This window comes from Anguilla rostrata, chromosome 3, assembly GCF_018555375.3.
Source record: "Anguilla rostrata isolate EN2019 chromosome 3, ASM1855537v3, whole genome shotgun sequence".
NCBI lineage: Eukaryota > Metazoa > Chordata > Actinopteri > Anguilliformes > Anguillidae > Anguilla > Anguilla rostrata.
This window is the reverse complement of record NC_057935.1, coordinates 27,127,188-27,145,225: the sequence shown is the minus strand read 5'-3', so window position 1 is coordinate 27,145,225 and position 18,038 is coordinate 27,127,188. Positions and strand designations below refer to the sequence as shown.

Genomic DNA, 18,038 nt, shown 5'->3' with positions numbered 1-18,038 from the left:
GAGATACCTGTGAAAAGTGTGCCCTTTGTTCTCAGATGCAAATGGAGCCATTTTGGCTCCTGGCTCTTGGCTCCTCTGTCTGGTTGATTTTTTATCCACCTGCTGTGAAACGGCCTCCTCTTCTCCACCTCTGTGATTAGAGAATGGAGGTGTTTGCATGGCTCTTTGATAGTAGGATGCAGGGAATACATCCGTGTGAAACATCTGAACATCTTTAATCAGATGTTCCCAACACACCTGTCATTCCCTGAGCAAGTTCGCAAACTTGCATATGCTCCCCTGGCCGTTCACACTACACCATGGGTCCTTTAAACTGTGTATATTCCAGGTTTACGTGCTGTGTACACGGCTGGAAAAAAGACATGGCTCTGTCTCATTTTACAGAGAAGCAGGCAATTGTTTTACAGTGTGACTCACAGCTCTGAAATGCAGCCATGGTCTCTTAAACCACAGGAGAGCTTACGCCTGGCTACTGTTGTGTCATCGGACGTTCGACGTGATAACAGTAAAATGCTGAGTTTGCGGACATATAGCAAAAAATAGCAAAAAGGAAGTGTGAAATCACTGCCCTGCAGTTTCTTTAACCCCTTTGTGCAGATGCTAAATCTGGTCAATCCTCACTCATTTAGAGGGTGTTCTGTTTAAGACTTTATGTGTCCTTGCTAGACTTCATGATATCTCCGCCGCCTCTTTTGACCCACTTCCAAAATCCATGTCAGCAAGACCAGATTTCGCTGTAGCCGGAATACAATTTCGATATGACGGAGTACAAATTTTTGGTGGTCAAAGAATGTTTTTATGAATTCCCAGATCCCAGGGCACCAGCGTCCTGGCCACTAGGGGGCTTGCGCAAATTGGTTCATTTCCGATGAAAGTGCCTGTGTCCCTGTAGTCCCTGTGGTTCCTGGAGACTCCCAAACTCCCAAACTTTCAAAATGATTACCTCACTCATTTAGCCCTGTTAATGACTGAGAACGGTGTATTTGAATTTCTGTTTGATATTACTTACTAACAAATGTGAGAGAACCAAAGTGAATTTGGTTAGTTGAGTGGGTCAAATGTTTATTTATGACCTTAAGTGAAAACAGGGTGCTAGTGTGTAAACAGGGTAAACAGGGTGCTAGTGTGTAAACAGGGTAAACAGGGGTAGTGATGAAACAGGGGTAAACAGGGTGCTAGTTGTAAACGGTTAAACGGGTACTGTGATTAACAGTGGTGCTAGTGTAAACAGGGTAAAAGGTGCTGTGTTAAACAGGGTAAACAGGTGTAGTGTGTAAACAGGGTAAACAGGGTGCTAGTGTGTAAACAGGGTAAACAGGGTGCTAGTCTGTAAACAGGGTAAACAGGGTGCTAGTGTGTAAACAGGGTTCTAGTGTGGTCTGTGATTTGCCTAGCTTCGATCATGTGCTGCTCACATTGCCGACTTTTCAGACACCGCCGCCCGCCCCCCCGGCAACGTTGTTTCTTTACAGCGACTAGTAACCAATCAAGCTAGTCTTCCCCACTCTCTCTCATTGTGACCATTGAGATTTTCAGTGCATTGTGAATGACCAGAGGAGTGAGTGACAGCCGTCAGCCACTGATGCGTAGTGAGGCAGCCAGCCTTTGTCCCTGAAATCCTCCCCTCCTGAGAGTGTTAGTTCCGGCATACGCTGGCTAACAGTGGCTAATATTCACTGAGTATTTTTAATCTTTCCTTTCGTTTATCGGTGCCTTCAGTGTTGTTCGCTCATATCTGTACATAGTGTGTCTAAATCAGTCTGAATGCCACCAGGCTCCATCTCATAAGCACTGGAAATATAACAAACGGTAGGTGTATACGCAAATTAACATGATGATGTCTGCTAGTGATAAATCTGCAACTCAGCCGCTACGTTCTCTGAGGAAGAATTGGCTACACAGACGGATCGTAAGGACTGCAGAATGTTCTGGAATTAAATACACTTCAGACGAAGGAAGCCGGGCCTTAAAGCAGCCTTAAGCTGTTCTTCCCCAGAGGGTCACTCTGGGTGTAGGCTCAGCTTGGCCTGGTGGAGGCCTGTACGCTGAGTATGGAGACCATACTGTACTGCAGTCTTACCGCACACAGAAATAGCGCACTCACTTGATAATTTTGCAAGGCCATCAAACAAGGCTGTGTCTAAGTTAGAACAGTGCAGCGGTAACAGGTCATTACTGGACCACAAAAGCAGGGCTGGATTATAGAGAACTAGTGCAAGCCTGCATTGTTAACTACATGTGTGAACTAGACTCTTGGTGCTATAGAGGTCTCGTTTAACATGCCAGTCCGGTGTATGGCTGTAAACATCCCCATAACTATAAACAGCTCTGCGTGAAATATTACTTTTGTCATTTCCGTTCTCTGCCGTACATTTTACGAGAGCTTTCATGGGTCTTTTTCAATGAAATCCAACCAAAATGAGTTGGTCTGAGAATAGTCAGAGTGGGGCCTTTTGTGACCGTGACATATTTGTTTTAGAATGTACTGTTCTTGAGATGGAATAACAATGAGGATCATAGAGACCTTGGTGCCCTGTGTCTGTGTGCTTGGATGTGTGTGGATGTGAGTATGAACACGAGTGTGTGTGTGTGTGTGTGAGTGAGTGTGTGTGAGTGTGTGGAGGAAAGCATCCCTTCCATGCCACACTGGGGTGAGCGGATTAGCCAGGCTTCACTCCACAAACACGCAGGCTGTAATGCCCAGGGGAGCCTGGCCACTGGGAGGAAGCCCCCCACGCGTCTCCATGACGACAGGGATCAGCTGCACATGGGCAGTCCACTTGTGTGCGAGGTAATCAGGAGAGGGAAGGCGGGAGGGCCTGCTCACAGGTGTCTTTGTCAGCACAAAGTGAGAAGGGGGTGGAGCTCACGGCCCAATTTGCTTAAGGGGATTTTGTTGGAAGCCAACACGTCATCCTGTTTGGGGAGGGGAGAAGGAAATGTGAGGATGGCATTCTGTCCCTCTCTCCTGCCAGGAAGCCAGCCTTGCCTAAGTACTATGACTGCTACTTACTACTGCTGGGAGTGATAATAACAACATTCTTTATACATGTTTATGCAAAGTGATTTGCAGGAGTAAATATAAATGTAGCAAAAATAAAACAAGATTATTTTCATACATGAAAGGATAGGAAATACCCCCCCCCCCAATAAAAACAAGTTAGTTGAATATAAATCAAATATAGTAACACATTAAGAGGATTAAAAATAAATGAAAAACTATGTTAAATAAAAAATGACTTGTGCTCATTTAAAACTGGAACTGAGGGGAGTCTGATATTTTACGTATGTAATGGATACCAAAAAAACAAAGAAGCCACCTGCTTTGGAAATGGCCTTCTGGGATGTTCTTTGGCTGTGCTAGCCATTCATCAGCTCAGCTGTAGAGCACATGCATATTACACTCTTAGCCTCAGGACTGACGCATGGCTGACTGGTGAGGCTCGGCCACAGTAACAGTGTCATTGAGTTAAACTGTCAGCGTGATGAGTTGACTTTATCTGGAATCTGGCCCTTTCTGCCTTTTTGTATGCACCTGTCCGACACACAGGAGCAGTCAAGATCATATACTTAACACAGCTATTAGGACTGAAAAAACTGGAAAATATTCTGTTGAAGAAGCTGACCTCAGTTCTTGTGCAGATCTGTCTGTCTGTCTGCTGATAAACACTCCTGTACTTAGTATAACATTGTTTGTGTTTAACTATGGATCTCAAATAAATTCAAGTTTTAGTTTTATTTTTCTTTCACAAACAGTTTGTGAAGAAAAATGGAGAAAATTGAGTCTACCACACGGGTGGTGAATTTGTCAATCATTAAGTCAACAAGCTGTGTTTGTGAAGGAAGAACGTAACACCTGCATTCATGTGTAATTCAGAGTTAAAGACAAATTTTGACTGAATTCAGCCCTTCTGTTTTTTTAGGATCTCCGCCTCTTTCTGTTTTCTCGCGCTACTCACAGCCATTGTATGGTCAACCCATAAACGCCTCTATCTAGACATGACCTCATCATTGTCTCCTGAGCTGTCATAGCAACACTCATCAGAACATAAAAGTAAAAAGAACACAAGAAGAATATAAGAATACATAATTCAGTTCAGGTTGATGTTGATTGTATAGCTTTTTAAGAAAGAGTCGCAGTAACAAAGACGTTTTACAGAAAAACAGGAAATTGGAAAATCTGGGCCAGGTTGCGTTTGAACCCTCAACAATCCAGCAAGTGAGGTAAAATAATTTTAAAAAGTCAGGCAGCGGCAAGAATAAGGGGAGGAGCCAGGGAGAGGGAACCAATCCTCTGCTGGTCAGCCCTCTGTCAGTTAAAGATAGGCTGAATGGTAATTGGGAGGTAATGGAGACCAAGTAATTGCAGACCAAGTAAAGTGGTTGGAAGATTATAGCTGGGTATTAAATCAGCTGGTAATATAGACAGCCCAAGCAAATAATCATTATATTCTCAAGCAGATTGGGACCGTGAGGGTGATGCATCTCGACCTCCAGGTGGCAGCATGGCCTGGGTTTGAACAGGACAGGGTCAGGGCTGTGAACTCAGTGTAGAGGGAAGGGGCAGAAGCCCCATGGAAGAGAACAGAATTGGAAATGGGTTCAGAACTAGTAGTGCAGAGACCAGGTCTGAGACCGCCCATCTACGCTCGTCTAGATTACCTGCAGACTACAGTATTCAGCACTGCATCAAGTCAGTTAAACACAGCGAGGATTTCAGCCTCTAATGTAGGCGCTGGAAAGCTAACCCATGCATTGACAGCCTTTTGTTTTAAAACAAACAAAAAAGCTAAAAAGCTCTCCAGATATCGCTGGAGAATTTACCTTTTGCCATTTTCCGTTATTTTATGTTTAGTTACTCCTCTTTACAATTACAAGAGCATACATTTCTTTCCTGTAGTGTGGTGCCCTGAACTGCACGCAGTACTCTGAGGTGCGGCCAAAACACGGGCCATCGCGAGAGAGACGGGCGGACGGGCGGGCGGGCGAGCGGGCGAACCTCTCGCCGCCAAGGTCACGGGTTCGGGAGAGGCAGAAGACGGAATGTTCCGGAGCGCAGATAAAGGGCCGGCTGAGCGGGGCGGGACCGGGACCGGGAGGGCCGGGAGAGCGCGGAGCGTGGATCACCTCTCCCCCAAACCCCCGGGGGGTACGCCGCGGGCCGGCCCCAGGGTCACCAGCCCTGATGGCGGGGCGGAATCCTCTTTCTCCGGTGGCCCGTGTCCAGCTGGCAGGGGGGAGGCCGCAGAGAGAGGGGGGGGGCGGAGAGGGTCAGGGAATGGCACCCGCCATCGCGGCTCGGTTTAATCTCGCCGCTCATCTCCAGAGCCCGGAGCGTCCCCCTGAGCGACCACAAACCCAGGTCTGTGGGCTTATGTGCCCGCGAGTTTGGGGAACTGGCACTGTTTGTGCTTATAATACCCTGCATGGGAGTAGCCACCTGCCCATACTTTAGCCACCACTGTAAAAATGGTTAGAGAGGTTTTCTTTTGGTTTATTCCTGAGTGCCTTTGTAGACCGTTTGGCCTTCATTTGTTTCGGATTTAAAAAGCATTTTCCCACCCTGCATTCATGCAAATGGATTCTCAAAGTTGTCACTCGTTAACGATATTGCAGGCTTCAGGGCTTCTGTGTTTCGTCGCCCTGTTTGAGCTGCCGTGGGCTTTGCGGTTAGGTTGCGACCGTAAAAGAATGAGCCTTGCCCAAGTGCAAACCTGCTTACTGAGTGGCTGCCGATGTGTGTATGACATGGATCTGAGCCCTGCAGAGCCACAGTGTACTGCTGGTAAGGTTTTCATGGCTTCCTTTCCCTCCGCAGCCCGTCGGGGCCCTGGAAGGCAGGTGTGTGGACTCTGGGCAATCATTGACTTAAAGCCGGCGCGCCGAAGGCAGGCGGTTCGAGATTCCGGGCGCATAATGACTGCTCTGTGTCCGGGGCTCCTGGAGGGATCAGCGCTCGCCACGTACGCTCAGCGGCGCTGGAGGTCATCACTGCTCTCCGCTAACGCGCGCCTCACAGAATCTCTCCCCTCCGTGAAATAGCTGGCATTCCTCTGCCCTCGGCTCGGCCCGGACGCACCGGCTGGGGGGGCTCTCCCAGACACCTTCAGGAACGCGCTGTCCCTCAGACGAAGAAAAACTTTCTGTTCAGACTCGGTCCAGCGGTCTTTGCAACTAGGTTTATGACTTGGGTGTGCAGGCCCGTGCTGGAGAGCCTCAGGCTGTGCCGGGTTTCACTGTCGACCAGCCGTTCATTTATCCGTTAAAGCTGTTCATTACTGTTCATAACTCACCTCACCCAGGTTTCTCGGGTCAGAATCGGGCGCCAGTATTAAAGGTGAAAACCGACCAGGGTTGCAGCCCCCCTGGTCCATGGCGGCGCGGAGAAAAGAGAGAAAGGGACTCCTGCTGTCTCTGTGAGAACGGGGTGCAGTGTCAGTAAAGGCTCTCGGATTACAGCGGAAAGGGCCCGCGTCTGAGCATGCTCAGTCGGCACCAGCCCGGGGTTTTATTGGGCAGCTATAAAGACAGTTGGACCAGGGCGGATGACGGCATCGAAATAAATTGGAAACAAAAGGGGCTCGTTTTCCATCTGAGTGCAGCGCACGAGGTTACACAATGGGGGCTGGCGGGCGGGGGGAGGGTGCGTTGGCACGGGAACGGCCCGCGGGTTTTGTTTGGAGTCCAGCGCCTGGCCGTTGTGTCTGCGCTGCGGCAGGGGACATCTGGTGAGCGACGGTCACCGGAGCCCTGCGGAACAGCCGTCTCTCAGTCCGGTCTCCGCGCTCCGATTGGCTCACCGGCCGCCCGCTCTACCGGTTCTGTGTTTGTCAACTGTACAGGGGCCGCAGCTGAAACGCCTTTCAGTACATGTGAGAAAATATTAAATATGAAACAACCTGAATGCTAGCTTGAGAATGGGACTCCAGTGTAATCGCTGTTCAGTTTCAATGCAGTTTAGTTTGTATAGCGCTTTTTACAGTGAACTCACTCAAGGACGCTTTACAGAGATAAGTAAAATGTCCTTGTGACTCTACCAGTGATGCATTTTTTTTGAAAGAGTTAAAAAGCCTCATGTTTGCTAGTGCGCTGATACTAAAACAAGATTGAGTTGACGTGTTCCCAGAATTCCTGAGTTGCTGTTCAACCAAAAAAAATTCATTAATGATTCAAAATGTGTTCATCAAACTGGTGAAGCATCTCTGTGGGGTATTTCAGCCAGCTGACACTGACTCAGCGCAGAGTTTTTTTTCACGGCCTTTGCTTTGCACTTAACCCCCACATTTGTGAATGTAAGCATTTTACCCATAATTCAGCAGTGAAGCCAGGCGTTTTTAATACCCCTCACATCTTTCATCGCACGTTGTTTTGGACTGCCGTCCGAGAGGGAGACCGATAATTAAGCAGAACCCCGAACCCCGAACCCCAGAACCCCGCCTTTCCTCACTTCTTCGCCGCTGGCGCCAGGCCCGTGTCAGAATTGACCCGGATTCCGCGTTTCTGCGCACCTGTGCCTGACAGGTAGGGCGCGCGGGATGCCGGCGCCTCTCCTCCCCGGCGGCGGTCGGAGGTCTGAGGTCGGGGTCGGGACGAGAAGGGAGGGAAATGTGGCACGGACGCGGGAAAAAGAGAGCCTGATCCTGACGGCTCTGGGGATTTCAATTGTTGACTGTATTCAAGTGCAGTTCACAATTCACAGTTCGCTTCTTTTTCCCTTCGACAAGAAGCCTTTGAGCCGCTTAAATACGCCACAGGCCTGATTAACGTCTCCCAGATGTGCGCTGGTTTCTCCTCAAACCTGTTACTGATTTGGCAGCCGCCTGAAGTCCTAAATCCCGGTTTTTCAGACTCTAATTTTCCCTCTCGTTCACGCTGATTGTTATTGACGCCGAGTTCAGTGTTCCTCCAGTTCTTGGCCGGCGGTCCAACCGTCGTGCGTTCGGTTGATTAATCTCGCGCTACGGTGGGAGTTTTGTCACAGCGAGAACGAGCGGACTTCTGTCCCCACTGTCTGCTGAGGTTTACTGCGTCAGACAATGCTGCGTGCGTTCAGCAGCTGCTTTTGTTTCTGCTCTGACCGCTTCCGGTTGAACCTCAAACGGTCGCTCTTTTCCCAGCCTGGCCTTCCCAGCAGGGGGACGGTCTGTCCTCGGTCTGTGAGGCCCCCAGCGGCGCTGTGTGTTGCTTTACCTCATATCAGCGATAGCGTCCAATTACAGTGCCATTCTGCCTGCTGGGCTGAGGTCAGTGGACACTTTGGGGAAAACTTATTGGTGGAGTATGGTAGCTCCTCCCACATTTTGTGTCATGACGCCTACGTAATTCTCCCATCGCTAATATTTACTGGAGCAAGACAAAGTACCTTGCTCAAGGGTACAGCTGCAGGGCCCTACCTGGGGTTCAAACCTGCTGCCTTTGGGTAGCAAGTTGAGCCTACACACACCTACATGTTGAAAAAGCAGTATTTGATCTAGTGCTGTTTTTCACACATAAGAAAACAATCAGCCTGCCTGCTACCCCAAACCCACTGGCTGAGTAGCAGCAGGAACAGGGTTATAATTCAGACAGTGCCAATTCATGCTTATTGTTTAATAATGTTTTACCAGATAACACTTATTCCTAGTTATTATCTGAAGAACCATTTATTTTTGGTTTGTGCTCTGTGGCTTGTGAAGCCTGTTATTAAATATATGTGGTTGTTGGTAGAGGTCACATAACTGACTGACAACCTCTACCATTAACATCTTTATTGTCAGTTTCAAAGTCTGTCATTTCCTAGTTGTACCTTTGCGGTTAGTTACGACTTGATCAAATTGCATTACTTTTCCATTTATTGCACAGGATCACCACTAGAGGGAAGCATATACTCACCATGGGGTCTTAATTGCATGAAATGTTTTGTGAGAAGCAAATTCAAATACTAAAATACAAAAGGTTCCTATTTTCAATGAATATGCTTTTGAATAAACCAAAGTAATGCTTATATACAAAAGTGTTTCTGTACAGCACATCATGCTTACAAACGGGCTTACAAAAGAGGCATTTAACCAGGTTGTTCTCCATTGTGAACACTGATGCGTCATTCCTCATTGGGCATAATGTGTATTGTGGGAATTTCTTTCATTTTCACCTTCTTAATGGTTATCAATTGTTCTAGCTTGGATACTCCCTCTTTCACAGAAACAGAGAGGTTTATCACTAGCAGTGCTTCCAGTACAATACTTCTCCTTCCTGCTATTCTTTACGCCCCCCCCCCTCCCCATTGTATGGATATCTCTCCCTGTGACTGTTTTAAAGTGGGGCCGTTCCTCTTGCCTCTGTGGCCGGAGCTGCATGAATACAGGACACAGAATCCAATTACGCCCGGCAAAGCTGCTACGCGCTCTCAGCTTAGACGGGAAAGCTCAACTAAGTTTGAAAGGGGGGGGAGGGGGGTGTGCACATAATTCTCATTAGCATGCTTTTGAAATGTGACTTCGCCAGGGCTGGGGTGCAGCTCTCTTTTTGGATATGCTCTCGGTTGTTCACACAGCACGTGTGTGTGAAATAAGAGGGAAAAAGAGAGTGAAGTTTTGTGAAGTTGGTGGTTTTAGCGGCAACCCCCCCACCCCCCCACCCCCACCCACTTGTTTTGGAACGTGGTCCCTCCCATTGCCGAGGTGAGCTCACACCAGTGATGGGATTGTGCTATCGGGGATTCATTGTTTTGACAACCCCAGAGGAGACATAAATAATCGCACGGGGACAAGCGGACCCGCCTGGCACAATGTGACAGGAATTTCGAGGGAGAAAAGGATCGGGTCTCTGACATTTCAGCCGGTACGTAGCCCGCTATTACACTCCCGGCTCCCATTGTTCTCCCCACGCCGGCTTCCAGACGAACTGAGTAACAGCGCTTAGCTTCTGATAGTGTAACTCATTTATGTAAAAAGATTAAACACAATAGACTTTTTCCTTTTATTTATTTATTTTTTTTTGGCTGTGAGAACAGGATCTGCTGTTGCCGGGGGGCAGAGCAGCAGATGAACTATGGCTTAACAACAGAGAAAGAATGTTGGCGACAGTTAGAATTTACTAGCGTTTTCTTGTAACCCATTAAGGCAAATTAGCAGTTGGTTAGGAAGCCCAGGTTTTTTTTTTTCCAGTGAATTTAATGTATGCTGTTCTTTACATCGGTGAGTCTCAGCAGCATACATAATCAGCGTTTGAAGTACAGCGCTGCTTTCTTTACTGTTGTCTGTGCCCTCTCACGGGACTCTGTGAAGTGCAGAAATATAATTAGGTTAGTTTTGCGTTCTAAAATTGTGGAGAGAAATCGGTGTATTTTAAAGAATCTTTTGGTTCCGTGTGGTAATAATTTGTTTTTTCCTCAGCCGTTGGTGTTGATGGTCAGGTCTTTGTGCTCTCATTTGTACTTCACTTGTAGTTGTCCCTTGTTGCCATGACACCTGTTACATCATCAGCCTGTGATCTAGGAATCGTAGGAAAGACAGTAGCCCAAGGATTACCAATGCATTTGACCAGATTTAGGCTGATCAGAACATTGAACTAACATAGGTAACTATTCCACACTAGAACTGTGACATTATCGTAAATGAATACCGTGACATTAGGGCAGCCTGCCTGCACCATAATGATCAGAGAATTCACAACGAGAGCGAGTGCTGGAGGGGTGGGGTTGGGAGGGGAGGTGCAGTCTGAAGAGGTGGGGTTTCTGCCCATGTTGGAAAATGGCTTGTGATTTTTTTCTGTCCTGGCCACTTTGCGAAGTTCATTCCACCACGGGGAAGTCGGGGCACATGGGCATCATGGCTCTGGAGTTAATGGGATGCTTACTGTTGTTGCCATATTGCTTAGGTCTGGCTGCACCTTTTCAAATGAAAAAGACGAATCAACATTCTCAACTTGTTTTTTTCCCCTTTTATTTTAAACATCTACATTTTACACTCTTTTCCTTCTGTATGATTGTTTGACTTTGACATTTTTGTCCTCAGTAAGGATATCTTATATATTATTGCCATATAAGCATGACAACACAGAGGACATATAGAACAAACATACAGGCTCACAGTGTGCACTGGCAGCACATTGTATAAGCTTATTTTGCCCTTGAGTTGCTTGTTTACCCAGAATGCACGATGCAGAAATCGCTCGCTCCGTTACAGGTTTTTGTTTGCTTGGCACAGAACGCCCGATAGATGCAGCCTCTTTTTAAACGCGGCTGAGCATTTGGGCTGAGCGTTTGGGCTGAGCGTTTGTGGCTGAGCGTTCGGGCTGTGCGTTTGGGCTCAGCGTTTGCGGCTGAGCGTTTGGGCTGAGCGTTTGGGCTGAGCTTTCGCGGCTGAGCGTTTGGGCTGAGCATTTAGGCTGAATGTTTGGGCTGAGCATTTGGGCTGAGCGTTTGCGGCTGAGCGTTTAGGCTGAATGTTTGGGCTCAGCGTTTGCGGCTCAGCGTTTGGGCTCAGCGTTTGTGGCTGAGCGTTCGGGCTGTGCGTTTGGGCTCAGCGTTTGCGGCTGAGCGTTTGGGCTGAGCGTTTGGGCTGAGCGTTTGGGCACAGCGTTTGGGCTGAGTGTTTGCGGCTGAGTATTTGGGCTGAGTGTTTGGGCTCAGCGTTTGGGCTGAGCGTTTTTTGTGGCTGAGCGTTTGGGCTCAGTGTTTGGGCTGAGCGTTTGGGCTGAGCGTTTGAGCTCAGCGTTTGGGCTCAGTGTTTGGGCTGAGCGTTTGGGCTGAGCGTTTGAGCTCAGCGTTTGGGCTCAGTGTTTGGGCTGAGCGTTTGGACTGAGCGTTTGGGCTCAGTGTTTGGGCTGAGCGTTTGGGCTGAGCGTTTGAGCTCAGTGTTTGGGCTGAGCGTTTGCTGCTGAGCCGGTGTGCAGTCTCCCACGCGGCGGGTGCGAACGCTGGAATCCTCGCGGGAGCCTGGCCTCGTCAGCCAAAGGCAGATCAGGACGGCGCTGCGTTGACATTGGCGGTGTTCGCGGCAGCTGTGCTGGGTTAGCACTGCGGCTCTGTTGGAGACCTGCACCACACAGGGGCTAGTGTGCGTTGGTATCGCTCAGCGTCCATATTTACTCATTCACTTCTAGCCATATTATTTTCCCTCTCTTTGTGGTCAATAAAGTACATATATTTTTACATTTATATATATATGTTGTATTTCGTTTGTTTATTTTTTTTTGTCAGATAAAAATGGCATTTGTAGAAACTGCTGCATCGGGGCTATAAAATAACAGAACAGCATATCTGTGCTGTTCGTAACTTTATCCAAGTTTTGGAAAGCCTCCCTCCCCTCTCATGCAGTCTCTTTAATGATACATAAGAATATGTTTATTTGATGTAGGTTAACCTTCAGGTAACCACCAACTCATGTTTTTGGTTCTGTCATGTTCTATACAGTTGAATTAGGGATTTTACAGGCTCATTTGCATATAACTGATGTTTGACAAAAATGTGTTTCTTCTGTGTATTCCTTTGAAGTCGAAGTACGTGACCTCCGTCTAACATGGAGATTAAAAGGCCAAATGATTTTAACCCTTGAATTAAATGCTTTGCCTTTGTTACTGTGGGGGTCATTCATGTAAATGGCAGGCCATTACTGTCCATTGCCTTCTCATTTAGTGGATTGTTCTGTCTTAAAAATGTCTGGCTCAGGTTAAGCTCAGCTAGCATGTTTGCTCTGTTAGCCTGCTCTGTCACAGGGTTCATTAATGAGAGCCATAATTAGCATTATGTGAAAAGGCAGAAGACCCAGGCCAGATACAGGGTTGGGTGCGGACGGACTGCTCGCAGTGCTGTTCGTCCATGAGGCCCGTCTGCAGTGATACAGAAAGGTCAGATTGCAGGTGGCACCATTACAAACGTGGCATAGAATGTGCGCTCTACGCTTTAGCAGCAAATGCGCTAAGACAGGCAGGCTTCCAACAAAGGGAACCTTGTCACATGTTAGATAAACCTCCTATGTGTAGGGAATACCTCTTAGGTTAAGTATCACTCTGAAGACCTGTTGGTAAATTGTCTCCCTGTGTGTGTGTGTGTGTGTGTGTGTGTGTGTGTGTGAGGGGGGTTGGGGCCTGGGCAGGAAGGTGGATTATGTCTTGAGTTAAGGCTAGTCCTGTAGCATAAGGTGCACGTGTTGGTGCATTTGTAAATTTATTGTTGCGTCACGCCAATAACATGTATCACATCCCTTACATTTATGTTAATAGTACTTGACCAGTTTGACTAGTATATAGCCGTTAGTTTTGATCCCTGAGTTCTTGTCTCTGAATGGCCTGAGTGACCTGGCAGTATTAGCAGGAGGGGGATTTATGTGAGGTTCAAAGGGGATTTGGCGGAAATGCATGTGGAGGAGGATGGGCTGCATATGGCTGAGCGGCCTCCAAAACTTCCGACGGCCTCTGAGCTGGAGGCAGAGTGAGTGAGAGGAGGTGAGGGATATTAAAGGGATTGGAATGTTACTCCATACCGTTAGAATGGTGAGAGGAGCGCCACCAGTCACGGGCTATGTTGGGAACAACCAGTAGAACAACTCAAAAGGTGATTGGTGGGCAGTTCCTGGCTGTATTTTCTTGGTCCCTATCGGTAGTAGCAGGAAGTAGTATCCACCAATCACCTCCATTTTACTGCCATTTTACTATTGGTTGAGTGCTGAAGTAGTAATCCAGGTGCTATGGCAGTAATGTTAATAAGAGGGAGGTGATGGCGGGAAGAGTGGCGCTGGGGTGAGAGGAAGTGAGAGCCGGTGGTCTGCCAGCTTCCCTCTCTTCACCCGCCCCGGCCACCCTGAGCCCACCCCCCCCCCCCCCTCCCCACCCACCCTGAGCCCACTCCCCTCTCCCCGGCCACCCTGAGCCCACTCCTTTCTCCCCGCCCACCCTGAACCCGCACCCCTCTCCCCGACCCGGTTCTGTGCCCGCCCGCCCGCCCACCCGCCAGCCGGCCCATAAGCCCCGGCGGTGATTACTGTGCCATTTCCATTGTGTTGCCCCACAGAGCCAGCTGTACCTCGCTCAGCCTGTCTGCACAGACCTGCGCTTTTCAGCAGTGACAAATCAGCCGTCAGTTGGCCAGCTCATTTATTACTGCTCAAAACTACCATGTTATTTTCCACGTTGTATTGGAGAGTACCACTCAGCTGAGGTCTCCACAATCTCACAGACACGCTGGGGTTTTTTGTAGAATCGATCTCTAGAGCGCACGGCAAAGTTTTGAGCTTTTAAAAGTCTCTGTTTTTATTGGAGCTATTTGAAGTGGTAGATTTGTAATTTCGCTGGAATGCTTCACAGGCAAGATGAAAACCGCAGTACAGTTTGCCGCTTTCTTTAGTATCAGTTCTTCTTACCTGCATGCCTAGCATTCCTTCTGGTGGCCGAATGAAAGAGCCAGTGTCTTTAGCATGAGTTATTCTGACTCGGTATAATGGCTAAGGGGTGTTCCTTTCGTTTGGTGCATTCACATGTTGTTTTTAAATGAGCTGAAGATGCAGTATATATCTCAGGGTAACTGCCTTGAAATGACCCCCTGTCTGGAATTCACGGATGAGAAGCCAGCTCACAGTAGATCATTGTGGGAGATCGCTTTGTAAAGCTCCCCTATCAACTTCAGGCCCAAATAGCTTCTTGCCTAATCTTGCCTGTCACCAGATGACTTGTTACAGTACCAGGGCTAGTTTTAATCAACCTTTTTTTACTTTACACATCACAGGAGCAGAGAGGAACTCCACCAATCACAGAGTACATTGGTAACAACCACTGGAACAATGCCAGAGTTGATTGGTGAATACTTTCTGGCTATGCTGGCTGGGTCCCTGCGGATGGTAATGTGCAGACGGCCATTATTCCCAGCAGATGAACCTGTTGCAGTAGAAACACAGGGCCTGTGAGTCTACACGCAGCCAGCTTGCTGTGGGGCAGAGGGGGTGTCGACCTTTATTTTGATTAGCTTATAAGGCCTCAGCCAATCAGAGGCTGCAAACACCGGTGGATTACCTTAAGGGAACTGATGTGAGTGACAGTCCCCCCGATTAGAGGGAAAGCGAAAAAGCAGTCCCCAGGGAAACTGCACACTCCTGCGACTCCACACACACATACACACACGTGCGAGCGGTAGAAGTGCTTGCGTCCGTCCGCACACGCTCGTGCGTCTGCCGAACCCTTCTCTGCCAGGAATGCCTGGAGCCCGGCGCGTCAGGGGTTCTTATTTTGGGGTGCGACGGGCGGAGCCGCAGCCGGAGCCCGAGCTCGGAGGGGCCAGCCGTGCGGCCGGGGGGCCCATTGTCCCCGCCCGTCTTTGAAGTGTCTGTGGAATGCGCCGGCCGCCTGCGCGGAGCGCACTGGAGCACGGAGCGCCTCCCGACCCGCGCAGTTCAGGGCTTTTTCTGCGCCTCCGCCGAGGAGCTCGGGCACGACTCTCCCGCCCTGCCCTCTCTCTTCCTCTCCCTCGCTCCATTTTCTTTTGCGTGGACTCGTTCTCCGGACTTTCATCGGTGAGTTTTATTATCCGCGCGCCGCTCGCTCGCGCTCGGTTTCTCTGACTCTCTCCCCTGTTTGCGTCCGTCGTGTCTTCGGCGTTGTGACGAGGCGTCTTCTCTTCAGCTCTGCTGCGTCTGCTTGGCAGTAGCGCGTGTGTTACTGGCTACACATGGAAGTTGAGCTTTGAGTTTACCTGTCGCTTCAAGGCAGTGAGCACTGTTAAACTGTTATATTATACAGTTATATAATTATGATTGTATACTCACACAAACACACACGTTATGTTTAAAAAAATGGACTGCATGGTTTAGAGGAACACCGATAGAAGTAGCAAATTAAATTGCCTGTTTCATTCATTCTGTGTCCTTGCGAAGAAAATTGTTTTTTCGAAATGAACTTGTAGAGATGAGATTGGCTGTTTTTGTTAGTCCTGCGCAGAAGTTGGAATATTAGGAAAGCGTAGCGGTGGACTTTAGGACTGACGGGTCCGTTTGGCTGACCCTTTCAGAGGTTATTCTGTTTGTTTTTAAATGTGCCTCCTCCTCCTCCTCCTCCTCCTCCTCCTCCTCAGACACAGTGAAATGAGCAGGGGAGAGGGGATTTCCACCCCCCGGCCCCCCCTTCCCTTCCTCCCTTCTGCTGGGGCTCCATTGATTCACTGCAGCCCAAATATCTGCGGCGGTCCCGCCCGTAGCCCTGACGATGAGGCCCGTGAATGGCAGCCATTTGCATTTGTATGGAGAGCAACATGTGTGGAGCGCACACGGAGCTCTGTGCCATTTGCATAAGGGCGCAGGGGGAGAGCACTTTTTAAACATCGTTTTACCAGGAGCAGGAAGCTTCCCCTTGGCTCATCGTCATCTCCTCCATTGAGTGCCTCTCTTTATTTTATTATCATTATTTTTCTATTTGCAAGTTGGTTTTGGAGAGAAGATTTCCCCCCTGATGTTTCACTGTAGAGCTCGGTGTTCCTCAAAAAAGTGGGAGAGTTTTCCCCCGTTGAGATATTCTGGCAGCGTACGAAGTGACGGCGTGAACGTCCGGTTAGCTACATTCCACCTTAAAATCCAGAGCCGTCCGTCTTCCCATGTTTGTTGGACAAATGCATTTCAAACTAAACCAGGTTTCCCCGAGCTGATGAATTGCACTTTAATTAAGGGAGTCTGCGTGCTAGGGCACAATGCGCGGTGTGTTTGCTAGTCCTGTCCGGGGAGGGGTTTTTTTTGGAAGTAGCGGGAACACGGCGGGAGTGGGACCCCTTGACCTCGTGACCTTGTGGCCCCGTGGGCCGGCGGGAGCTGCCGCGGCTGAAGGGAAGAGGGCAGGCCTTTGTTTCGTCGGTAAACACCAGCGAGCTTCGCATACCCCGTGGCTTTGCAGATAAATTCTGCGTTAAAGGGGAATTACAACTTTAAAACACATGTGGGCTTATTTTATTTCTGATTTTCTTCTAATGAATGTGTCGACCTTCATTTTTCGATTAGTTATTTCGTTTTGTCAATATCGTTCGATGTTTTGTTGCTTACCTTTACAAATTCAGGACGTAGACCTAGGCAGCATGTCATTGCGCGACTTCAACGCTATGCTTTTCTTCGAAGAAGAAGAAGAAACCGGAAACCGTACTACTATGTGGACCTATGCAAAAACAAAAAATAAGTCCTTGTTTCTAACGTTAGACATTTAAAACGAAATAACTAATAGACAAATGAAGGTCGACACATTCATTAGAAGGACAATATAAACAAAATGAGCCCATATGTGTTTGAAAGTGCAATTCCCCTTTAAGGCAGGCCTGTTTCTTCATTGAGACTTGACCAAAAAATTTGGGGTTTTTTTTGTGTGTGGTTTTTTTCTTGCCCTCTGTTAAAGTGGTGTTGAGGGAAATGCATTTTTGCCCTCTCTCTACTGAGCCGTTGGGCTTTGTGTTCTTTCTGGTTTGTCCTTGAAGCGTTGTGAAAGGGGAGGAACTGAGTCAGAGGAGAGATATGGGGCGACTTCACAGAGGGGTAGAAGAGAAGGCTGGTTAAAATGGTGTCGGCTAAAGTGGAATGTGCAGCTTGTACCTTGAAACGACGTATGGAACCTGAACCTTCTGCTAATTGAGACCCGACACAGTTCAATTCAAAAGAGAGCAGTTTACAGTCATTGATCCAAAACTGTGACTGTTATAGCCTTCTGTGACTGCTCTGACTTGTGTTGGTGTTATTTTCCTGCTGGTTATATGAGGAATTGCTCATAGAACTAGTTATGGTGTTTCTGTCCATCCAGGAAATTCCAGGCTTCTGCTAAGTTTAACTGACATATAGAGGAGTGTGCAAAAAGCTTTGCTTTTGCATTTTTTCAGAACTGTTTCCTCATGTGAGCTGTAAAGCTTGTTATAATTGTGGGATCCTCCAGGTTAGTGCCAATAGCACACATAGTAATGTGCAGTGTTAATATAACTCTTTGCGTGAGACTGTCCATCACAGATATTTATGTTTGTCTAGTGCTCTGGGATAAAATAAGAAGGAATCATCAGGACTGTGCTGGTGATTTGGAATTCAATTAAGTCTTATTCACAAGTGTATTTA

General features: G+C 48.1%; 1 protein-coding gene across 9 annotated transcripts in view; it reads left to right on the top strand.

Moving 5' to 3' along the window:
- Nucleotides 1-18,038, top strand: part of LOC135250587 (protein Shroom2-like) — a 66,072-nt gene that overhangs the window by 17,976 nt on the left and 30,058 nt on the right. For 2 of the 9 annotated variants that reach the window (XM_064327045.1, XM_064327044.1), the window contains exon 1: nucleotides 9,654-9,819. The exons of 5 other annotated variants lie outside the window; for them this stretch is intronic. The gene's annotated coding sequence lies outside the window, so the exon portion shown is untranslated. Of the gene's footprint in view, nucleotides 1-9,653; nucleotides 9,820-18,038 lie in introns of those variants that run through there. 2 more of the 9 variants (XM_064327046.1, XM_064327047.1) reach the window with 1 other exon arrangement.